General features: G+C 39.7%; 1 protein-coding gene across 5 annotated transcripts in view; it reads left to right on the top strand.

The window, feature by feature from the left end:
- Sox6 (SRY-box transcription factor 6) overlaps positions 1–25,519 on the top strand; it is a 543,724-nt gene that overhangs the window by 61,708 nt on the left and 456,497 nt on the right. The window contains exons 1-3 of one of the 5 annotated variants that reach the window (XM_036195526.1): positions 15,035–15,047; positions 18,804–18,805; positions 19,439–19,445. The exons of the other annotated variants lie outside the window; for them this stretch is intronic. The gene's annotated coding sequence lies outside the window, so the exon portion shown is untranslated. Of the gene's footprint in view, positions 1–15,034; positions 15,048–18,803; positions 18,806–19,438; positions 19,446–25,519 lie in introns of those variants that run through there. 5 annotated transcript variants of the gene reach the window in all.

Raw genomic sequence — 25,519 nt, 5'->3', positions numbered from 1 at the left:
CTGTATTAGTGAGTGTTTTCTTACTATGGGAGATATCAGAGAAAATCTACTTAGGGAGAAACAATTGATTTTGACTCATGCTCTCATAGGTCTGGAGTGGTGAGGCAGAGCATCGTTGTAGGAAACTGAGTAGAGCAAAGCTGCTCACCTTTCGGTGGCCAGGAAGCAGACAAAGCTCTAGGTCTGGTTTTTCCTGGCAGTATTGGAGAGCAAACTGAGGGTGTCATGCATGTGCCAAAAGTACTCTACCACTGGGCTACACCCTTCTCAGTCTGTTTTCATGGAACAGTTTTCTCCAGTTTCTTAGGAATATGCTATTTAAACAAGATTTATAGCATGACATAGTATATTCTAAGTAGGATTAAGTAGTTTAATTTGGTTAATTAAATAAATTAGATTACTTTTGTTAATTAACTAAGTTAGATATAATTGCATATTGATCACTAGGATTGAGCATTTGTTATATAAAGACATGAACATGGGAAGGGGCCTGCAAGGGGAGGGAAATATGACAGGGTGGGAAGAATGTGAGAGCAGGGACTGAGAGCAGTGCTAAAGGACTGTGCACACATGTAAACTGTCAGAGGACAAATTTCACTAATATAACACTATTATAGAACTGAGCACTGCCTGGAGTGTGGTTGATATACCCAGTGACGCTTCATTGGAGAAAGCTGATTTTTCCTTCTCCTAGCAGATATCAATGACAAACAGCTTCTTGGTTAGGGGTGGGACTTTGTGTCCACTTTCCTTTCTCAGAGTTGGGATCTTGTCTACTCTGAACCTGTGTAGGTCCTGTGCATGCTGGTAGAGTCTCTGTGAGTTCATATGTGGCCATCAGTCTTGTTGTGTCTACAAGCTTCTGTTTCCTTGGAGTTATCCACCACTCCTGTCTCTTACACTCTTTCCACCTTCTCTTCCACAAAGGCCCTAGAGCCTTGAGGGGAGAGGTTTGATATAGACATTCCATTTGGGGCTGAGTACTCCAGTGTCTCTCCCTGTCTGCACATTGTCCAGTGCTGAGTCTTTTGGTTAAGTTGCTGTCTAATGTAAGAAGAAGCTTCTCTGATAAGGGTTGAGCAATGCTCTAATCTGAATCCCAGCCTAGTGTCTAAAATTTTTAAGATTTATACAATTTCTCCACTCCCTTTCCTCTTTCCAACCCTTCCTTGTCCTCTCCCTCCAATCTCTCTCACCTCTTCTTCATCTAACCCTCATGTGATCTCCCTTACTCCTTCTCAGATTATGGCCTCTTCTTTGATTATTAGTGTTACACACACACACACACACACACACACACACACACACACACACGGATAAATACAACCTGCTGAGTTCGTTTAGTGTTGCTTTTAAGTACATGATTTCAGGGCTGACCATTTTGTATTGGATAACCAATTAGGGCCTCATCTCTGGGGAAGACTGATCCTCCCTCTCTCAGCAGTCATTAACTGTCTGTAGTTCTTTGTCTATGGGTGGAGCCCCATGAGATTTTTACCCTTCCACGTTAGCCTGAATATGCATCACCTTTTTCAATGGAAAAGAATCCTATTTTAAGCTCTTCAGGTGGTAAACATTAATAAAGAATGGCTAAGTATCACAATGAAACCCATTACTATATACAGTTGATATATAGTAATAATTAAAAGTCCTAAAAATAAGAATGGTTAAAATACAAAATGATCAAAGATATGTAAATAGAAAGGACACTGGGAATAATTTTCACTTACGTCAAAAGGAGTCTTTTGTTATTTGAGTTCTTCTAGCTCTCAGACAATAAAACTTAACTTTGGCTTTTTACTTAGAATAGGTAGAATTACTTTAGGGGCTTTTGTATTGTGACCTCAAATCAAAAGGAACCATGGATATTATGAGGAAAAATAATAAAAAACACAGTACAGCAGAATCCTGTCCTTAAGCAAGAACAAACAACAAAAAACAGACTGGAAAGTCAGGTTTTGTTATTGTGTCTTCAGTAGGAGATAGAGTAAGAGCGAGTCTAGAAGTCAGTAGAGGATGAGTCACCTCTGTCACACAGCTTCCAACTTCATATCATTAAAAAAGTACCACACCAAGTCCAATTTGTGTTGTGTTGTACTGTGTATATGTGAGGGACTGTGCTTCTAAAGAAAACTGGCTCTTCCTTCCTTAGAAGCCATCAACTTTCCATGAATCCTTATCCTTTCCATGCAGGAGTGTTGACTGGTTTGAGCTTGTGTTAAGTCTTGTATGGATACCCATATTTTCTGTGAGTTCATGAGTGCATCAGCCCTGTCATGTCTGGGAGATGTTTCATCCCAGTCTTCCATGACCATGGGATCTCACAGTCTTTCTGCCTCCTCTTTGGTGATGTTCCCTGAGAGTTGTGGGGAAAATCCATGGTGTAGATAACCCACTGGTGGCTGAGTTCTCCACAGATACTTACTCTTTATACTTTAATCCATTCCAAGTTTATGCCTTAACTGCTACCCACGTCTCAAAGCTTCTCAGGAGATTTTTTAGTCTTTATATTTTCTTTTTCATTGTCTCAGCAGCCTTTGCTAGTACTTGGTGTCACCCCCTCCTCACCTGTCATAGTCTATGTCTGTCGGTTCCCCAGTTTGTAGCACTAGAGCTTTGGTATGGCTTACACTGATGCTCTGTAAGTCAGGCTATCTGTGTTGTGATATGCTGGTTTCTGCTTACTTTTCTCTACCTCGACAGTATCTGAAGATATTAGATCATAGACAAGATGGTCTGCCTGTGTGTTTCTTCTTTATTGAGCTCTGCTTTACCTGGAATTTCCTTGGAGCAGAACCAGGATATTTCTTCATGGGACTATTCCTTACTAGTTCTGTTGCTTTCCATGTTCCTAATGCATACCACTTTCATCAAAGGATCATTTGGTCTGCTTCCTTTATTTTGAGAGAAATATATTCTTATTTTGAGTGTGAAGTTGGTGTCAGAATGTATCATTGAAACCTTATTCTGGTTTGAATGCATTTGGAAGATAATTTTTTCATTGATCTTGTAGGTTTTTCTTTATCATTTTATTAAGTCATTTCTCATTTTCATTCTTTTAGTTGCTTTTAAGAGGAAAGAGTAGAGAAAAATGATTTATTCCATCTGTCTTGGAGCTTTCTGTCACTGGAGTAAATTGCAAAGAGGGAAAGCTGTTCTGGCTCAGTTTGGAAGTTCTAGTCTGTGATCTGGACTCCATGGCTGTGGTGATGAGCATCACGTGGCATGAGTGTGTGGTGAGCACACTGCTGGCGTCATCAGGTCAGAGAGCAGAAGAGAAGTGGCTGCAGTTCCACTTAGCTCTCAGAGCTGCCCAGTGACCCAACAGCAGCACCCCGCACTCCCAGCTTGGTCAGTGCTTCAAATCCAAACTCAGGTGCCCTCTTGAGCTAGTATTGTGACTTGTCACTGGAAAAGGATTTATAAGCCAGGCATGTTGGTACACACTCTAACCCCAGCGTTTGGGAGCAAGAAGCAGGCAGATCTTTGTGAGTTCGAGGACAACCTGATCTACAGAGTAAGTTCCAGGGAAGCCAGGACCTTGTCTCAAAACAAAACAAAATAACAAGGGATTTATAAATGTATTCACTACACTTTTCTGGTCAAATGTTTCCTAAACTTTTTTTTTTTTTTCCTGGATCTCACTCGGTAGACCAGGCTGGCCTTGAACTCACAGAGATTCGCCTGCCTCTGCCTCCTGAGTGCTGGGATTAAAGGTGTGCGCCACCACTGCCCGGCTACATTTCTTAAACTTTATTGCCAATCATGTATTAAGTTTTGTTCAACGAACTGTAAGTAACTATTATCACTCTGAATCTTTAAAAATGCAGTATGTTTTCAATACTATCTTATTTAAAGATTAGCCATTTGAGATTCAGATTAAGTTGATTGCTTGTGTCATACTATAATAGAGTTGAAATTAGAATCCATATCTTTGTGACTTCAATGGTATAATTTTTCTGCCATATGGTCCCTGTTTGTAAAATTACAATTTTTGAACAAATGATATATTATGCCATCTATTATAATTAGATTTTCTATTGTCACTTTTTGGCTCATTTAAATTTAATAAATGTATCTGTCATTCATCTAATCACACATATAAGTTATGATAGTCTTATAGGTTATGAGTTGACTTTGATGATCATATCTTGTCATGAAGAGTCACATATCACATGAGTACAATTTTTCTACTTGGGATATCTATGACAGGGACCAGAGTAGATGCTTGGTCAGTATTATCAACCAGAACCATTGATTGATGCCTGAGAATGAACAAGAGGATGTTTCTAAGATGCATTAGCAATGTATCAAGTAAATGCATATTGATTTAGTCTACTTTGTAATTTAAAGATTTATTTATTTTATATGTATGTTTGCCTGCATGTATGTATGTGTACTACATGTGTTCCTGTTCCTGTAGAGGCCAGAAGAGGGATTAGATCCACTGGAACTGGAGTTACAGATGGTTGTGGGCTGCCATGTAGGTGCTGGGAATTGAACCAGGGTCTCTGTAAGATCAATAAGTGCTTTTAAATGGTGAGACATGTCTCTATCCCCTTTGTGGTTTATTGAATATTTTGAATTATAAGAAAATATCCAAGGCTGTGCTTGTGCAACACAATTAGTCGTATTTCTGGAAGATTGTGCATAGTTAACTAGAGGGCAACATTTGGGGGCATCTAGAGGGAAATGAATGGGGTGACCAGTTAGTCCTGGGTTGTATGGCATTGTATTGTTGCTGCTTCTACCTGGTAGAATATTTGCTTGCTTTTCTTTTTCATTTTTTTCTCCCATTATGTGTAAGGAGAAAGGTGAGTGTTCCCAAACACGATAGCACTAGACACTTGTATAAGATTCTGTTCATAGTACTATGCTCTAGTGCTAGTCTGGCCACGTGGGCTAGAGACCAGCTATGACAATTCTCCTGCTTTTTGTCGCAAGTATTGTCCCACTGAGATTCCACAGTTGTCATCACTTACCTGATGGCTAGAATACTTTCTACTGGTGTAATTAGTTATTTAATGTTTTAAAAATTTGAATTAAATAACTGGTAATACCAGCTTAGACCTGACATTATTGTTATAGCATGTTAATATTTTAAATGGAATTAAAACTATGGAAAGTGGGAGGCATAGCAGACTGTAGTGGCTCAGATGAGCAAGGGCTCCTGTGTTGTGTTGAGAAGAGGCACTGGAAATGGAGTGGTTTTAAAAAGCAGTTGATGGTTAAGTCAGGAGACTGCAAAACAGGCACCTCTGTGCAGATGTGGTAGTGTTCAGGCAGCTTAAAGAAAACCTGAGTGTATACCTCTTATAGATGAGGAAAACACCCTAGTGCTTTACTTATGGTCTGTGAATCAGAGAGTAGAAGTTTCCCCCAGGCAGGCTATTTTATACATGCTCCTGTACAGAAGTGCTGTAGTCTCTCCATTTTTTTTTCTAGTCCCCTGTGTCCTCCTTCTCATTGTTAGGCTCATTCCTGCCAGTCTTTCCTTGAGTCTGTGTTCATAGGCCTCTCCCATTTTCTCTGTTACCCTCACATTTCCTATTTTCACATAGAATGGTTGCTTACTGAAGCCCTTTTTAGGCAAATGCTGGCTTCCATAGAAAGAAGCCCACCTGTTGAGTTAATATTTAACCCTCCCTGAGGAACCCGGCACACAAGTCTGGGTGGGGGTAAGGGAAATGCTTCAGAGTCCTGCCATCCTAGACTGGGGCCCCAGCTCTCCTCTCACACATTTTGGTGCCCCCAGCTCTCCTCAAATGGCTTTCAACAAGTGCTAACATCCCTGAACTTGAGTTTTACAAAATCTAGTGCCTTCGTTACAGAATGGGGACCAGGTATGAGGGAGACATAACTACTCAACTGGTACAACTAGGAGACTATCCTCAGGGTGTGCTCTACTCTTATCCACCAGAGGATCAGTTATTCTCTGTTTCATAAAGATGAAGGCTGTGTTATCCTTCTTACTGACTTGGGTCTTAATCATGTGAATTCTGGGCAAAAGCTTATAGAAGCCTGCAGGCTTCCATCAGGCTCTTCTAGAAGCATTGCAGGTTTCTACCAGGCTCTTCCAGAAGCATTGTAGGTCCACTAGACTCTCTAGAGGTATTGCAGGCTTCCACAGGCTATTCCAGAAGCATTACAGACTCCCACAGTCTCTTCTAGAAGCATTGTGAGTTCAACAGGCTGTTCTAGAAGCATTGCAGGTTTCCATCAGGCTCTTCTAGAAGCATTGCAGGTTTCCATCAGGCTCTTCTAGAAGCATTGCAGGTTTCCATCAGGCTCTTCTATAAGCATTGCAGGCTTTCTCAGGCTCTTTTAGAAGCATTGTAAGTCCACCAGGCTCTTCTAGAAGCGTTATAGGCTTGTATCAAGCCTCTTCTTGCTATGTCCTCTATTATGAGAAGGGCATATTTCAACCATGAGATTTGTCATCCTCTACCCGAGATTCAGAACGAGAAGACAACAGAACAGACCTGGAACACAGGCATGGACGATGACCTGTTCCCACTGATATGTAACACAAGCTGGGAAATGAATACTTGTTGCTGTAAGTCACAGAGACTTTGAGGTTGTTATGTAACACAATACCACCTTGTTTACCAGTTTCTGAATGTGTCAGCTTTGCTGCAGTCACAAAGAACTCCAAGTCAGCTTACAAGTGAAAACTTTTATTTCTCAGTCCTGGATCTACAGGCTGGCTGTGGCTGTGTTTTGCTTTGCTTGGCCAAATGTCTTCTTAGTCTGTGACCTAAGTTGAAGGAACAGCTTCTGTTGGGGACATGCTGTTCCCACAACAGATCCAGGAGTAAAAGAGGCTTCATCAAACCCACACATGTGCACTTAAAGCTTCCATAAAGGTAGGGCTATGTCACATATTCTCCTATTCTACTGTCTTTCAAAGCCTGGTGATGGGTCAGGGATATCTGCTTTGTCTACCGAGAGCCCTGAGAGTGCTAGGCAAAGGTGGTCACAGACAGTCCATGCAGAGCCATGTAACCACAGGGCAGCCACAGTAGACTTTCACTTGTAGAATCCTTCTGTCTGTAGAGTTTCTCTCTCCTTTCCAGGATGACCGAGGAGGTATAAAGTACTAAAAAGCTTGAGAGTGGCAGGTGAAATTAGCTTTGTTTTACTCATTGTAGACTTTTAAAATATTTCTCTGAGCACAGGTTCCAGCTGAGGCTTCAAAGGCTAGAAGAAAGAGTGTAGAGAAAAGTTAGCTCTCAGAAGGAGCTGGATCCATGCAGATGCTTTCTAGAGTCAGGAAACTTTTCACTTTGGAAACACAATTCATGATGTTGTCACATTTCCAGGACTCTAAAATGAAATGGCTGTAGCCGTGGGACTTTCCGTTTGACTCATTGCCTGTTTTTTTTCCTTCTTCTTCTTTCCTTTCCTCAGGACTCTAGGAATTTTTATGAGGCTCTTTAAAGTAACTGAGATTCTGATCAGGATGCTTGCAGCAGACAGGTGATATTTGCAGTCTGGTTGCTGAGCTTTGGACACCAGACCCAAGCTTTGGACACCTGACTCACTTCTCTGGATTGGCATTTGGGTCTCAGGCATGAAAATCCATTTAGAAAGCCTTTGTCCGTCATATAGCCTGCAAAAGTTCCTTCCTTAGATTGATTATTAATGTTCACCATCATCATTGTTATTAATTACATGGGTATACATATATGTATATTGTGTGTAAACTGGGGTGCATGTGCGCCACAGTGAGTCACAGGACAACTTTCCAAGGACCAAATGCAGATTGTCAGGCTCATACAATGATAGCTTTACTTGCCAGCCCTATCCTTCCTACATTTATACCTGTATTGTGGCTCAGAGTACCTCAGAAGGTGACTGGGGGAAAATTTGGTAGAATTAAGAACATCTTCCCATGCTACATTGAAATTCATTATGAGTCCTTGATTTCTCTTCTGTGTTTTAGGTACCTATTTCTTCTTACCCAAAATACATCTCAATCTTATATTAAGTAAACTTGATATAGGAAGAAGGAATACTAACTTTCAGGTATATTTTATTTTTATTTTTTGCTTCCATATATGTATGTATGTATGTGTACCATGTGCTTGTAGTGCCTAGTGCCTATAGAAGCCAGAAGAAAGCATTGGATTCCCTGGAACTGTTGTGGCAGATAGTTGTGAACTACTCTGTAGATGCTAAGAATTGAACTCAGTTCTCTGGAAGATGAACCAGTGCTCTTAACTGCTGTATCATCTCTTTAGCCAAAACCAGTACTTTTAAAAATTAATATCACACCATGAAACTTAACAAAATAAATTTTCTTCAAGATTAGTTTATTGAATAGAACCTGGAATACATGGTTAATAATATGTTGGATTTTTATCCTAGTTGCTGAAAATGAAAGTTCATTTATCTAATTTTTCTCCTTTGATTTTCATTTTCTCAGAATCTAACAGTGAATAAAAACACCAGCAAGCTCTGCCTTTCTTACTGGGAAAAGTGCTATAACCGAAATTCTGTCAGTGCTCCAAATATAAAGGGGAAATCTAATGAGATGTGAATAAAATATATTTTAGATAATAATCTACTTTTCTATCTAGCCTTTAAGAGATAATTATTTATATTCAAGAATCAAATTCAGGAAATAAAGGTTTTTGCAAAGGCAGACACACTTGCTTTGCTGAGAAACATTGTCACTGAAGACATTACCCTGTGCTTTTTAAAACATGTTGATGGATACACATAATGCTTTTATAATTTGTTTTTTTTTTAAATAGTTGCTGAATGGAGTGGATAAGATGTATATAATAAGGTATAGCATGCCAATAGCAAGTACTTTTATCTTTCCTCTTTGGGAATGTCCTCTTATTAATTTCTTAGCTGTGATTTCTCCAGGAGTTTTGTTTGCATAAATTGCTTCATATTTAAATTTCACAGAATGTTTCTGAGTTCCTGATAGTCAGAGAACTTGTGTAGACTTTGCTGGGGAAATTAAAATGAGCAAGATAAGTCTTCTCTCCATGAGAAGACAGCCTAGTGAAGAGGACAAAAGCCATTATATACAGAGCAAACTTACATATCCAGGAGAGACATAAAGGTCATGTTCTCAATCCTTAAGGCATGAGGGATGCATTCTAGTCTGTATACTTTAACTCTCAAGAGTGCTTGTCAGGGGGCATTACCATGGTGGTTCAGGAGATAAAGGTGCTTGCCACCAAGCCTGGCAACCTGACTTCCATCTGCAAGTTGTTCTCTGATCTCCACAAGCACATGCTCATGGGTTTGTGCGCATGCAAACATACACACACACACACACACACACACACACACACTCACACACACACACACACACACACACACACTCATGCACAGAGTGAATAAATGTTAAAGAGAGATGACTTGATGGAGGAAGTAGCAGGAAGTAGCATTTGTATGTGACAGTTGGAGGTGGAGAGGAATACATTTCAATGGCTTTGGAAAAAGAACAGTAATAAAGGCCTAATGAAAGGAATGTATAATTTATTTTGAGGCCAGATTTACAAAAATCTTGAATGTAGTATAGATTTTAGTGTTATATCAAGGGATGCTGGGGAACCATGCCAGTTATGAGTTTGACAGTGACATGCTCACCTCTGTATTTAAGAAAAATACCTGGAAGCTTGTGGATGGAGCAAGCAGTCACCTGATAAGAGGAGAAGTTGGAGCTTAGGTATCAGGCTATATAGAAATTAAGGTGAGAGACAAGAAAAGGGCTATTCAAGCTGGTGAGAGGGAGTGGTGTAGGGTAGGCTGAGAATCACCTTAGAAATGACCAATGTTAACACACGTTCTTAGTAGAAAAGGAGATAATTACAGACTATTTTTATTTTCTGTCTGCAGTTACTTATTCAGGATCATTTTATTTGTTAATGTATTATTACTTGATACTGAGGATTTAACTAAGGGCCTGGCACATACTAGACAAGGACTCAACTACTGAGTTCCACCTGCAGCCCTCAGAAACAGTTTTCATGTGCAGTTTTAATACCCACTCCCAATGGCAGTTGTTTTCTTTGGCAATTATTAATGGCCAGGTATGTGATGTGGCCTTGAGTTTAAGTCATAGGATTAGAGGTGTGTCTGTGCAGGTGAGCTGTTGTGTATCTGGGTATTGAGAGCTGCAAGCCTGCTACTCCTGCAGCTCATGTGAGAGTGAAAGTGAAAGTCTGTGTTTCATGGTTGTTAACAACATGGTTGTGTAGAGCTTCCTGTATTTGAATTATTTTCATTCTGTCACCCTAACTCATTTATAGCACTCCTTGTCCAACATATCTTTTAAAAAAAATGTATGTTTTATAAATTTGAGGACTCTTGGAAACAGTTACAGGCACAGTTAGCTCTTAGCAGGGAGGAACACGAGGGACTTTTGACTATTATGTATCAACTTACTCTGCTTGTACCAAAGTTTTCCTTTGGTCTGACCTAGTTTTAGTAAAATAATTGCACAGATAAGTCCATATAATCAGTCCATTGTGTTGAGTTCACTAAAGAACACAAGAGCAGAACAATAGTGTGGTTCTTGGCATTAAAGGAAACTACCAAATGTTTTTATTGATACTTTGTAGTCATATATTTACATGAAAAATTGATTTTTCACTAAAAAGTCTCATTTGCTAGTAAGAATATGTGAACTTCTCAAATTTGAGTCTTTTTTTAATTGGCTGCTGAGGCTGTATTGGGTGTGGTGTTTTGCAGGGTTTTGGGATCACAGCTGTGGACACTGCCCGACCTCATCTGTGTTCTACCTTTGAGATCATTTGTTGATAGTTATAGGTTCCTGCTTCTTTTTACTTTATTCTGTGAAGATCTTTCTCCTTGCTTCTTCCCAGCTTTACCCTCTTACGTGTCTCTTGGGTGTGGGATGGGATGGTGGCTAGAGTCTCCCATTTTGTGTTTTTTGTTTTTCATTTTTAGTTATCCATTTCCCCAACAGGTCTTGTACATTTTTCCTGGTTACACTTGGTCTGGGATCAGTATGGTTGGATACGGTCAGCACATGGAGTGTGAAGTCTCACAAACATTATTTATGTGGCAGTCATTCCCTAAGGTGGCAGGATGGAGGTGTTTCCAGAGGCTTCATCCTTGGTGTAGTCTATCTCCCCAAACCCCTCTCAGGGGCTTCTTTCAGAGTGTGTTTGCTTTGCAAGGTACTGACACCTAGGGGATTTGTTTCCAGTGTCTTCAGGGCAGCCCTGCTCCTCTGCATGCAGATGACTGCATTGCTTGGGAAGTGGATGATCCATTTCAATCACTTTTCTTTATTTATAAGCAGTACCTTGGCTTCCTTGAGTTGTATACGTTTGGGACTGTGCAGCTCTAAAGGGTTCACCCCAGATTTCAAGTTACTTGGTTTGTCATGTACTTAGGGTATCAATGATTTTATTACAGCGATTCTTGCCCAAAGGAAATAGCCACAGTTCACTTCATTATATGGCTGGAATCACCCAGTTTAGGTATTTATGTGCTCTTAACTTTGCACCTCTTTGAAAAAGATAATACAGATAAACTGTGAGCAAAACCATTAATTTCATTCCTTTCTATTTTTGTATGACAAAGTCTCACTTTGTAGCCCAGTCCAACTTGAACTCACAGAGACCTGCCTGCCTCTGCCTCCTGATTGCTGGTATTAAAGGTGTGCACCATAACTGACTGATCTCATTCTTAAGCCATTGTTGCTAATGAGATATATTTGCCACTTTTTAAACTATGCAAACAGACTGCACATTGTCACCCTAATTTCCTGTTTCACATTCATTGTAGCACAGCTGCTTATCATAGTAACTGCTGAAAATCCAGTCTTTCAAAGAGGAGTCATAGGCATGAACACAGTGTGATGTAATACTGACTCCGAAACAATCCATTTGTAGCTGGCTGCTGATCAAAAGATGTTGTGCACTGCTGTTTTTCTTGCAGAGTTAAACTATCCCACAGTGCTCACGTAAATTTTCTATCATGAGTGGGTGTATTTGAGTGCTTTGATACATGCTTTGCAAGCTACAGCTTTATGCGCATCTCTCATCTTCCATGACAACATGTTTCCCTAGCACACATCATTTAGAGGATGATGGTTGGTTTTGTCGTCCTTAGGTAAGCATTTGGTTCACAGAAGTTGGGACAAAAAAAAGAACATATGTGCAATCTGCTGTTCTGAAATGAGACATTTCTCAGTGTGATGCTTTGCTGAGTTCCGATTTGCCTTGCTTGCTTTCCCCTTGAATGCATTCTGACGATGGTGAGACACTCAGATGGGCTTGTCAGAGGCACAGTTCAGAACCTTGATCTCCTCCATTTTGTCTTTAATGTGAGGAACTCCTTTTAGACAGCTGTTCTGAGAAAAACAGAGTGATAGAGAAGCCATGCTTGTCTGGGAACATTATTTTGGAACCTGGTTAGCTCCTGTACTTTTAGGTTTTAGTAGTTTAATCTTTCTGCGTTAAGGTGGAGAAATTCCGAGGTCCCTTATCAAGCTTGACTGAGTCACCTTGCTATGATTCACCCCTGAAGTGGACTGACTACACCAGGAACAGGAATTTAGTGGGTGGATTTCTGGGCAACATCTGCTCTGTGGCCACTGTCCTCATGGGTCACACTATTTGCACAGTTCACCTGTGACAATAACAATTCTACAACAGGTAACCCTGGCCATGTAAAGTCTCTGTTGGAAAAGATTTATATGGTGCAATTCTGTTTTGAATTGGCAAGAATTTTTCTTGCTTTAAAAAATTGGTTTAAGCCTCCCTAGAGTGTTAAGTGCTAAGTCAATATTTTGCTCATTATGCAGAAGGAGCACCAGATGGTCTGTGAGGGTGACACTCGATGGGGGGAGCCCTGGTGACTGATGTTGTGGTACACTTTGTGGTTCTGTAGCCATCATCTTCCATAGCAACACATCCATATGCTGCTGTGACAAGGAGATGAACAATGAAACAATATTTTAAAAGTAAAAATGCTCCCAGACCAGCTCCAAAGAAAGTTCAGGATGCTTGTAAACAACCCACAGCCTTTTCTTCTTACTCTGCTTCCCTCTTTTCTGGGCAATGATCTTGAATTCTTAGCTTGCTTTTTATTCAGTGATGATTCTCACTAAGATAAAAACCTGAGAGTTTTTATTATTTTTCTGCAATCAGCTAGCAAGAGGATTATTCACTGCTTCCCACTACCTCCCATGCTCCAGATCAGTTTCCCTATTTTGAAGAATGGGGGGATAAAAATCAGGTTCTATACTGGATGTCTCTGTAATGGACTTGAAATTGAAAGCAATTTGGCAGCAGTCTCCAAGACACTACCAGCACACAACAAAAGCTGTGACACACACAAGTTCAAATAACGTACCCTATGAGATATTTCACAGAAAGCAAAAGCCAGGATGTTAATAATCACAATTTACCACAGAAAATGGATGATTAAAAAAATGTACTTTGATGATATAAACTTTCAATTTATAAAATTGTACTAACTAAATTGAACTTTTTGGCTTAATAAAATGTTTACTGAAGGCTGTATACTAAGTAAGGTACAGTATAAAAGGAAAGATCGGACAATTCTCTCAATAGGTTCATTATGAGGAGGACTAACGGGGGGCGGGGGACATGAGAGAAGTACAGTGATAGACAATGTCATAATGAAACTCATTATTTTGAAAATTAAAAAATTAATCAAGCAATAAAAGGTCTGACACTGGATAGAACTTGAAAAAAAATTTAGGTGTACTGTCCCCGTAGTACTCAGTATCTGTGGAAAGGAAAAAAAAATGGGATAAAACTATTGATGCTGGCTGGCTTGGTCAGAACGATAGCTCTTATGTAGATTGTAACAAGCAAGTAGGTAGATGAAACTCCCTGTAGGCTAAATGTTAACTCAGGCGTCTGTAGTCTGTGAATAAGGAGGGAGGCACACCACCACCTACCAACTCGTGAGTGACCAGCTTCCCGAGTTTGCAGAATGGCAGTGTACACCTCATCCAAGTGCAATTCACTCCTGTTCTGATGGGACTCAGGTCAATGATCTGCACGTCATTCACAACTGTATACAAACAAGGCCTGTAGATGACTGAACTAGCTTAAAAAGCAGACATGAGAACAACTAAATGCAGTATTCATAGACACCATGACAAAGTTAGACTCCAGAGTGGTCATGGAGTGTGGGCTAATGTTGTGTCCACAGCACTGCTTCATTTGTTGAGCTGCCTTTGCAAGGAAGGGAGTCAAGTTGAAACAATTTGATTCAACCTACAGTCACCGTTTTACTTCTGCATAAATTGTTAGGCCTCACCATGTCCCCGAGGGCATGAGTACCAGCAGATAGGCAAAAATCAACTGGAAGAAAGAATCATTTATTGCTCAAGTATGCCTAGGTAAAGAGAAATGAAATTTATTAAAAATTTCATACTGGGCGTGTAGGTTCTATGGGCCTGTTTGGGCACAGGTACGGCTTGTTCTCCCTTCATGTATGTGAGCTTGTGATGTTTACTCTGCGTTTATTAGCACAAGGCTAAAATGTCTCTCATCTTTGCTCTGTTCAACAGTATTTAGTAGTGTATTTTTTTTTAGATATGTGCTCTTAAAGGCACCTCCATTGCAGTGTGACCATCATGCCAGGACCATAGGTCTCCAAATTGCATTTTTAGGCTTTGTCAATTGCGCTCCCTCCAGGGCATCTCAGAAATGTTGCTGCCCAATGTACCAATTGTGCCTATGTTAGTGTGTGTTAAAAATAAGGCCTGGCTTCAGTAACCTTCCCTTGAGTAACATTTATTATGTGTTAAGGTCTGTGAGGACTTCTGTGAAATTAAATTCCAAAATAAACTTACTTATTTGAAAAGCTCACACATGTATAGTAAAAATTTATAAAGTTACAAAAGATATATAGCTTAAAAAGTAGATCACTTATTTACTTCAAGTCCCTCAGGATCCTAAGTTCTGTTCCCCAGTGCCATGGTTATTACTATTTTCTTATAAACTCAACAGAGAAAAACTGTAAAGTGGATTTATCTCCTCAGTATAAATGGTCCTGTATTAAACATATTTGTTTGTATGTTTTTTTGAAAATTTTACCATGTGTTGAGAATGTTTTTATATAATTTTCTTATTTTTTACATGCTACACTATATTCAAATATATGTGTATACTAGCACTGATGTTATCCCCTTTAATGGACACTTTACTGGTTCTTGTATTTCGGTATTAACAATATTGTAGCAAATATCCCTGTAGAATATGTGATTATGCACAAATGATATATGGGAAGTTTCTAGACATTGAATTGTGGGCTAAAGGTTATATATAGATTGAGATTTTATTTTACTTTTTTTGGTGGGGTGGGGATGGGGTATTATGTATCCAGGGCTGGCCTTGAACTCTACATAGCTGAGGTTGACCTTAAACTCTGATCCTTCTCATCTAATTCCTAGGTTCTGGGCTTCAAGGATGTACCCCTAGGCCTGACCAGGACTTGAAATTTTAAATGGATGTGGCCAAATATTTTTCTGTAGTTGGTCTGTCCATTTTTAACTCTGACATTCCCATCAATGCCTCTTTCTCCACACCCCACACCACATAGTCAAAAACAGACCTCATTGTTTTAGTTTGCATTTTTATTTTCAGTTAGATTGTTTGTCTTATGATTAAATGTCAGACGCTTATACTTGTTCTTAAATTTTTATTATAAAATATATCACCTATATAGAAAGGTACACACAAAAAAGAAAGTTTTTCATTTCTTAAAATTTTTATTTTGAGCTAAGTCTCATGTATCGAAGGCTGACCTAGAAATTACTGTGTAGCTGAGGCTGAGCTTGAACTCTTAGCCCCTTTTCTCTATCCCCAAGAGCTGGGAATCCAGGAGTGTGCTTCTACACCTGGATTTTAAAAAGGTGTTTTATCATGGGGAAAACATTTACATCCACTGTCTAGAAGAAGAGGCCCAGTGTTTTCAGCACCTGAAAGCTCCCACCCCCACCCAAAGATAAAGTTGACATTGCCTTTCTTTTGAGGCAATGTCTTTTATTTTCTTTATAGTCTCACCCTAGATCAGACATGCCTAAACAGGACAATTTTGCTTTGCTTATTTTCTATACTTGAATATAAATAGAATTGTAGATTTCTGTCCTTTTCCATCTAGATCTTTTCAATTCACATTGTTTGTGAGAGATCCATTCTGATTGTTCTGTGTGATGATAGTATGCTTTTTTTCATCATTGTATAGTATTTCATTGGGTACTGGTGGCAATTTATCCATTCTTGTGTTGGCCAACATTTCCAGTAAAAAGTAAAGCTTTCTCTCACATGTGCACAGGTGCATGCACCTTTGTTGGGAGAATCTGAGAGATGGAGTTTCTGGATCCTAGGATGAGGTGTGTTCTTTACTGAGAGACAAGTCCTTTCCTACTCCTACCAGTGGGACAGGAGGGCTCTTCTTGCCAGCTCCAGATCCCATCATTGCTGCTGTCAGGTTTTGTGGCTGTGGCATTCTAGGGGCATCTTGGGACATCTTATGGTTTCAACTTCTGGGTCTCAAAGTAGGACTAAATTTTAATGCCTTTTTCTATTTGTAGGCCATTTAGAAGCCCTCCTTTACGAATCTTACTGATTTTCTAACCTCTGTCTTATTCAGTCATTTGCCTCACCTTTCTGACTTGGAACTCCAGATGTGCTCTGGAGGAAAACTAGTTCATGATAGGTACTTTCCAACAGCGGTGGAGGCTGTGGCAACAGCTGGGGCAGGGCAGCCTTCAGGTGGTCACCTTCAGAGTGCAGGAGTGTTGACTGAGAGGCTGAGAAAATGGAAGAGCCTTGACTGGGTCACAGGTGCCTTCCTAAAGGAAGAGCCTAAGACCCTTGCTTTATAGAGGCTGAGATTTTCCTTCACCAGCATTTATACCCCTGGCTCCTGCTGAGCCTGTGCTGGGCTAACCCTCCAGGTACCTTCAGAGAAGGCCCGAAGAAGATGGCAAATGAGCAGCCAGGTGAGAAGAAACACTGCATTCTGCAGACTGCACTGGGCTAAGGAACCCTGACACTGGGACACCTGCCATTCATTTCGCTAGAAAAATGCAGCACTTGAATAATATGAACGTGGTAATGGAGTCTTGAAACACTTATGAGTACCTATGTTCTACTGAGTTTTCATTTAAGACTCTCGGCTACTGTCTCCCCTTGAAAGTTTCCTCTCTTGAAGCATCCAGAATGGATTTAGGAGTGTGAGAACCAGGCCAGGTCTGGTTGCTGTTTTCTGTAAAGATGTCCAATGGGACTCCTCTCTCTCCTCATCACTTCATGGTGCCCACATTACTGAGCAACTGTGTACCCTGCCAGGAGTCTGTGCTGCCTGTGTCTTCCTGTGGGCAGGTCTGGCCGTTACTGTTGCTCTCTAAGTTTGGCTGTCTGGCCTAGGAAGCCTGCACTCTCTCTCTCTCTGCTTATGTGTACTCAGTTTAAGAAACTATACATTGATAGACCGTTGGAACTTTGTTGGATATTGCATCGAAACTGTAGGTTAATTTGGGGAGAATGACTCCTATAGAACTTTAAATCATCTACTCCACAACAAGTATAGGTTCCAGTGCCAGTCTTCATACTTATTCTCAAAGAATTTCAGTTTATTATAAGGAGATTTTATATGGCTTTCATTAAAAATTTACTTAGATATTTGGTGTCTGTACTGGTATTTATATAAATGTGCTCTTGAAATAGTTTTGATAAATATTATTCTCTTTGGGATTATACATAGTATACTTTTTTTTTTGTACAGTGCTCTGGCAAAAAACAAATTTGCCAAATTCACATACAATTCTTCCTCTATGGACTCCTTTATAGTTTATATGTGTTACTTTTCTCGTGGCTCTGATGAAATACCTGGCAAGAACAATTTCAGAGTCTATTTTGCCCTTGGTTTGAGGCTATAAATGCACTGTGGTGGGAAGACATGGCAGTGGGACCCCAAGGGGACTGGCGACATTGTGTCTGCAGTCAGGGAGTGGAGAGAGACAAATGCTGGTGTTCAGCTCATTCTGTTCCTTTTTGTTCTCTCAGAACCTCAGCTCATGGCATGGTGTGATCCATGTTCAGGGTGGACCTTCCCTGCTCAGCTAAACCACCCTGGAAACTCCCTCACAGACACACCCAGAGGTGTGTCCTCTAGAGGTTGTAAATCTTGTCAAGTTGACTGGCAAGATTAACTACTACAGGGTTAATGTGGTTTAGTGTCTTCTTTTCAATGCTTACATTATCTGTTTATTTATTTAGTTTTGCTTCTGTCAGTCCTTACATTTTACATTTCTTTATTTACTGTATTAGTTAGTGCCATACGGAGAACAGAAGAGGTGACCATGGTTACTCTTAGTCATCTCTAAGTTGGCTGCACCAGTCTCAATAAATCCATTAGTTCAGATTGATAATACTGGTTATATTTTCCCTAGTCTCTATATTTTAACAGCTACCAAGAGAATTATCTAATATATAAAATTATGTAAAAGTATATAAAATTAAATTAAATTTTAATTTATTATGTGTGTGTGTATGAATGCGTTTGTGTGCACAGGGGTGAATGAGCATCACAGTGTGCACATGGAGGTCAGAGGACAACCTGTGGGAGTCTTTCCTCTCTTTCCACTTGGATTGTGGGGATTGAACTCAGGTCACCAGCCTTAGTGGTAAATGCCCTTATCCATTGATCTATCTCAACAGAACTTCCTTTTATAATAAAAAAAATTAAGTGAAATTAAAAAAAAATCTCTGATTATGTATTTGTTTACTCTTCCTTATATTTTTACTAAATTTAACTAGTAGTTTGAGACGATGTTATTAGGTGCATACAAACAGCCCTGCTACATTATGTTGGTGAATTGCTTTTTTATTGTTACTATTATGATTATCATTATTACTATTCTCTTTCTCCAGTGATTGTTTTTTACTTCAAGCCACTCTTATCTGATGTTATTAGTGTTTTCTTTTGGCTAGTGTGTGTGTGCTCGTTTGAAAATTCATTTTTTTTTTTTTTTTTTTGGTTAGAAATACCCTTTGTAAACTATATAGGATGACACTTTATTTCTGGGCGTCTGAGGTCCCACACTCCAGCTCTACTGTGCACCGTGCTCATGGCTTCATGCTACTTCTCATTACTTGCTCTTGTCTGAAATACTGTTCATGCCGCTTCATTGCTTTGTGTCTTGCTTGCCTTCCCATTCGAAGGTAAACTGTAGACTTTTGCCTGGTTTGTTTATGATCTATGTATCACTGAGTGGATACACATTTAAAAATTATGACAAAACAATTAGTTGCAAACTTCTCTTTACCTGTTTGTTTTGAGATTTCCATAGACAGTAATGTGCACAAAAGTTCCTTAAACCCAAATCTGTTTAGTCTGGGGTTTTCTGAACGTATGTGACCACAGAACCATTCTGAGTTCCCTTGTATACTAGGAAACTGGTGTTTCATAGGACACACTCTGGGAAAGCACTGGCCTAGATGGTATAATGAAGGTATTGCTAGATTGGCATGGGAGTCCAGGGATCTGGGAGCAGGAAAGATGTGCAGATCACCAAATTTACCCCCCCCCCCCCCCCCGGGCCCTAATTTGTATAAACAAAACTTTGTTAGAATACAGCTGGTACATTCCGTTATAGAGTCCTCATGGCTACTCTTGTTCCTTCAGGGAAGGTCAAGTGTATGTGATAGGATCCGTGTGAGTCACAGAAATGTGATTACTTATTGTCTGGTATCTTACAAAAAGTTTGCTGACAATAGTTACAAAAAATTGTTTCATTATTTTGTAGGCTCTTCCCTTTGAGACCAGGTTTCTTTATGTATCCCTGGCTGTCCTGGAACTTGCTCTGTAGATCAGGCTGGCCTCAAACTCATAGAGGTCTGCCTGCCTCTGTCTCTTGAGTGCTAGAATTAAAGGCGTGCACCACCACCATCAGGTGGATAATTTTTTTTTTTTTTAAACATTGGTGTTTTGCCTGCATGAGGGTGTCAGGTAGCCTGTAGCCTGGAATTAGAGTTAGACAGCTGTCTATGAGCTGCCATGTGGGTGCGGGGAATCAGACCCAGGTCTTCTGGAAGAGCAGACGGTGCTCTTAACCACCACTACCATCTCTCCAACCCACTGGTGGATCATCTTTTTTTTTTTTTTTTTTTTTTTTTGGTTTTTGAGACAGGGTTTCTCTGTGTAGCTTTGTGCCTTTCCTGGAACTCACTCTGTAGCCCAGGCTGGCCTCGAACTCACAGAGATCCACCTGCCTCTGCCTCCCGAGTGCTGGGATTACAGGTGTGCGCCACCACCACCACCACCACCACCACCCAGCTAGGATAATCTTAATGATCCTAAAAATCTCTTTGAGGTAGATAAGGTTATTTTTATATTATAGATGAGAAAACTAAGATGCTGAGGAGAACATTAACATTAAGTTTAAAGAGCTTCAACACTGTAAAATGAACTTAAATATTTGAACATAACAGTGACAGTTGCTACCATTTGTGGCTTAGCTCTGCACACTGATCTTCAGGCAGGTTTTATTTGTTAGATCACAAACAAAATATTACCACAGTTCCATGCTAGGGACAAAACTGATTGCTGTCCTTCTACATAATCTCAGTGTCAAAATCATGAGACAGATTTGTGGTATGCCATTCTAGAAGATGGGCTTTTGAATATAGGCAAGGGAGCTCATATTACTAGTTAAGGAGATGTCCTGCATGTTAATACAGTGCACAATACTGGTCAGGATTGTGAACTTTGCAAATGTGAACTCCATTTGGAACTGTATACTTTTTCAGGGTCTTTATGGTTTTTTGTTTTGTTTTGTTTTAGAGACAGGGTTTCCCTGTGTAGCTTTGTGCCTTTCCTGAAACTCTCTTTGGAGACCAGGCTGGCCTCAAACTCACAGAGATCTGCCTGCCTCTGCCTCCTGAGTGCTGGCATTAAAGTATGTGGCACCACCGCCCGGCTGCTTTTTTTTTTTTTTTAAATGAAAAATATTCAGCATTATGAAAAACTAAAAACTAGAAAGAAAAGAATGAACTTTACCCCTTTCCAAAGCCAGCAGCAGCCATGGTTACAGCTCAACAGTCCTTTTTAGCCTCTTGTTCAAGCACAGGACTGGTTTTTCCTAGAGGCATGTAAATATAATCTGTGTCCCTATTTTTGCTGTGTGAGTGACACTAGCATATTGTTGAGTTATTGCCTAGGAGTCTAAATAAACATTTTAATAACTAAATAATTTTATGCATTGTGAATAGACCGTGTTTTACTTAAATATGTGATCACAGGTGGCTTTGAATTCCTCTCCTTGCCATTTCATCTCCTTTTCTTCTGTATTTTAAATCATAAGAATAATCATGCTCACATCAAAACAGACTTTCTGGAAACAGTTTTCCAATTTCCTTCAGCCTTTTTGTAAAGGGTTAATCACTTATAATGTAAGTAGATAAATGTATGATGTAGGTGTATCATATTCATATACATACATAAGCATTGAATTTACTTAATAAGGTAAATTTAATCATTTTATAGCACTATTTCAACCTATCATTTATCTTTTCCAGTGTCATTTTGACCTTATGATTTGTCCTAAAAATAACTTGTGCTTGAGTCTTAATTTAATCTTTACCCAATTTTTTAATATATTTAAAAATGAAAGAGCCCTTTTCTCTGATTCTATGAGAAATGAGTACCCATGCATGTAAATAATTTGGGCAGTATGAGAAGAGAGAGAGGAAGAGGAGCAGACAACATGCTGCCAACACTTATCAAAAGTTCCTGGATAGGCCTTTGTTTTTATTTATGCATATATTTCTACACTCAAACATATGTCACTACTCAGGATTGGTTCCCTGTGTATCATCCTTCTTATATTAATGTGCATTTATATACACAAGCTAGTTTTTATGTTAATGGAACACATTATGGCTTCTTCAGCCTCCTTTCTTTTCCATAGCTATGGCTGTCTTCCTTTCTGATAAATATAACATTTAATGTATGTCCCAGCTTTAAAGCTTCACTGTACTCTGTTCTGAGCACAGCTCTTACTCAGATCTGCTCCAAGAAGCCTTTGCTGGCTCCCAGTCACTTATTGTTGGGAGAACACTGTGAGGGTTATACATTTTTATCTTTACCCTCTAGTTCAACACTTTACTTAGGCAAGAGACAAACAAGACAAACAAGATGTCAAAGGACATCTCCATTTAAAATTTATGTGTATTAGAACCAGGATCTTTTACTTTTTATATCTTTCCACATTTGAATTTTTGCCATTGGTGATATGTATAGTGAATGTAAATCTGTCAAGTTGTCTTCTGGAAGGCACTGTTGTTCTCACTAGTGAACAAGAGGGACCAGTTGTCCTGATGTTCATGAATGTCATATTTTGAAAATTACTGTGATGTTGGACATGTTTTGAAGCTTACTTGCTATTTTGTTTTGTCTTTTGTAAATACTAACCTCTGTAACATATTCTCATTTTCTTAATGGCTTCTGGACCTTTTTTGCATTCTTCTTTGTCATACTGTTCCCAACATACACATCTAAAAATCGTGCTGTGTCCCTTCATTATGTTCACAGAGAAATTAAACAATAAAGTTACAATTTGTATTAATATTTATTTATTTTAATAGCATGCTTAGATTATCACTCTATAAGATTATACAAATCATCATCTGGGTTTTTCTGATAGATTATTTATGGTTTTCATTTTTACATTATAAAAAAGCCATATGGAATTTACTTTAGTGTGACATGTGAAGTAGGGATTCAATACTGTTGCTTTTTCTTGAATAGATACTTTCTCAGGATCATTTGTTGAGTAGTTTATTTTCCTTTATTAACTTGAAGTGTCAGCATGCTAAGTTCTTCTACATATTCATCTTTCAAAAGCTTTTCTGTTGTCCATTGGTCTGCCAGTGAAGTTCTGTACCACTAATCCCTTCTTCAGTTGTTGTACTCTGGTACTAGTTACACTAGAGGTTTTAACCTAAGGCTCATACATAGTATTTTGTTCTTGGGAAGATATAAAACTTTATTTTTTTTTAAATCACCTAAGATTTAAGTTGTTTATTTGAGCACAGATATAACATCCATGACCAGAGGATATTCTGCTTTAGTTTCTTTAAGTTTTCATATTATGTATGTCATACATATGTTTTAAAATTTTAGTTTTGATTTTTTTTTAAAGAGGAATGACTGGAGGCTGTGGAGGTAGCTAGGTGGTAGAATGCTTTCTTAGCATGTACAAAGGTTCCAGGTCTATCCCAGAAGTTACTCAGAAACGGAAGCAGCACGGAGAAGGCTTGGGTGGGCTGACATATGTGCTTGATATAGTATCTGTCTTGAGGAATAATGGGAGCTGAAAAGCAGGGCTGGGGTCAGTGGACACAGATGACAGCATTTAGAATCTCTCAAAAGGAGTTCTTGTCATAAGAACCAACAAGCTTTGAAGGGGCTGGGGTCATAGATGCTGAACAGCATTGCTTATGGGACAGGCAGTGAGCAGGAGGTTTGAAATGAGACTTGGTTGAGTTTCAGCACTGACCACAGCACCTGCTAAGAAGTGAATATTTAATCTTGTTGATAATTTATCTTATCTTTTATTTATACAGTAGGATAGTAATCCCTTCTTAAAGGCCATTGTGGAGAATCACTCGAAAATCAGACATCAGCTGAACTATGTGTGGGTGATAGATTTGTTTCATATTTGTCCTTTCTTTATAAATCACATTTGTCTATCTATCTATCTATCTATCTATCTATCTATCTATCTATCTATCTATCATCTGTGGTGTGTGTATGTGTGTATGTATATATGTGTGTGAGTGTGTGTGTGTGAGTATTGTGAAGGGGTGTGTGTGTGTGTGTGTGTGTGTGTGTTTGAGGGGGCAGTTGGTAGAAGCCAGTCCTCTTCTTCCACTGTGTGGATTTCCAGGATTGAACTTGGGTCCCCAGGCTTGGTGGCAGGCACCTTGACTCACTGAGCCATCTTGCTGGCCCTAGTTGTCTTCCTTTCTTACCATCAATTCCACAGAATCAGGGATGATGGGGATGACATTAGATCCAGGGCTAGGACATAGGAGAGCTTAGGACAAATCCATCTTTTCAAATTAAAAAAGTTTTTGCCAATTTCTGGCCTTAGCACAGTAACATCAGAGACAGAATGATTTAGAGCAGGCAGGGCATTTTTCTTGTGTACACACACACACACACACACACACACACACACACCACTGTTGGAGAGGGAGTCATCAAGATAAAGTAAAACAAGGAAAATTTCTGGACAGGAAAAAGGGATTGGCAGTTTTGTGGCTGGGGAGGTGGGAGGGTGCTATCACTGGAAAAATGTGTTTAAGCCCAAGCTATTCCTGCCCCCTTTTGAACTAAGTACAAAATACCTTTTGTTAAGTGAGTTAAGTGTAAAGGTGAAGGACTGAAACTCAATGCTCACCATCCCATTTCACCTTGGAGTGGACATAGCCTAGCAATTGTGAACTTGGACTTAGCATGCAAGCTCTGCCACCAACCTCTTGCAGGGCCTTCTTTAAGCCATGCGTTTGCTTCCTTGACCATGATTTGCACCTCAGAGGTGGGGAAATTCCGTGAGATGCCAGATTGGGTTTCCTCTGTACTTCACAATGAGACCCTTAAGCTATTCTGAAACTGTAGTGAAGGGGTAAGTGGATCTCTCCATGATGCTTGTTGCTGTGTTTTGAGAGTGGGCAAATGACCTGTTTAGATTGGGGAGGACTGGCTCATGGTGTGCAGCTAACCTCCAGTGGGTGTGCAGTGGTTAGTCACTGAGCACATTACTGCTATGACAGCATTTCCAGGGGCCTCAGCTCTGGGGTCCTGTTGCCCTTAAGTCGTTTTTCTTTAAAAAGTATTGTTTGTAGGGCTGAGGAAATGGCTCTATGGGTAAAGTGATTACTGAGTAGCATGAGGACCTGAGTTCAGATCCTTAGCACCTGTGTGAAATCCAGGCATGGTACCACATACTTGTGATCCCAGCACTGGGAGGTGGAGACATGTGGGCCCTACACTAATTAGCAGTTCTAGCCTAGGCATTGAGCTCCAGGTTCAGTGAGAGACCCTGTTTCAAACAATAAGTTGGAAAGTAATAGAAAAAGGTACCAAACCTTGACCTCTGGCTTCTGCACAGGTGCCTAAGCACACTCAAGTTGGTGGCTGTACCAGCCAGCATGTCATCTGTATAATTTGTGACTTGGACACATTTTAGCTGAATCTCAGAGTAAGGGCAGAGAAGAGATGCTTATGTGAAAGCTGTGTCCCATGCAGAAGTCAGATTCTTACCTCTGACTATCACAAAAACTGGGAAAAGGACAGCAATATTATCATTCTAGCATACACGTTCTTTATCAGAGAACACGAGGCTCTACAATTTATATTCTACCTTCCTTACTGGATATTTCTATACTGCTGCAGCAGCTTCTCTCCCAGCTATGAGTACCTCGATGTCACCAGTTACTTGTGCTTCTCCAGGGCTTAGCATGGTGCC

Source organism: Onychomys torridus, chromosome 1, assembly GCF_903995425.1.
Source record: "Onychomys torridus chromosome 1, mOncTor1.1, whole genome shotgun sequence".
Taxonomy (NCBI): domain Eukaryota; kingdom Metazoa; phylum Chordata; class Mammalia; order Rodentia; family Cricetidae; genus Onychomys; species Onychomys torridus.
Note: the sequence above shows the minus strand (reverse complement) of the source record. Positions and strands in the feature narration are given on the sequence as shown.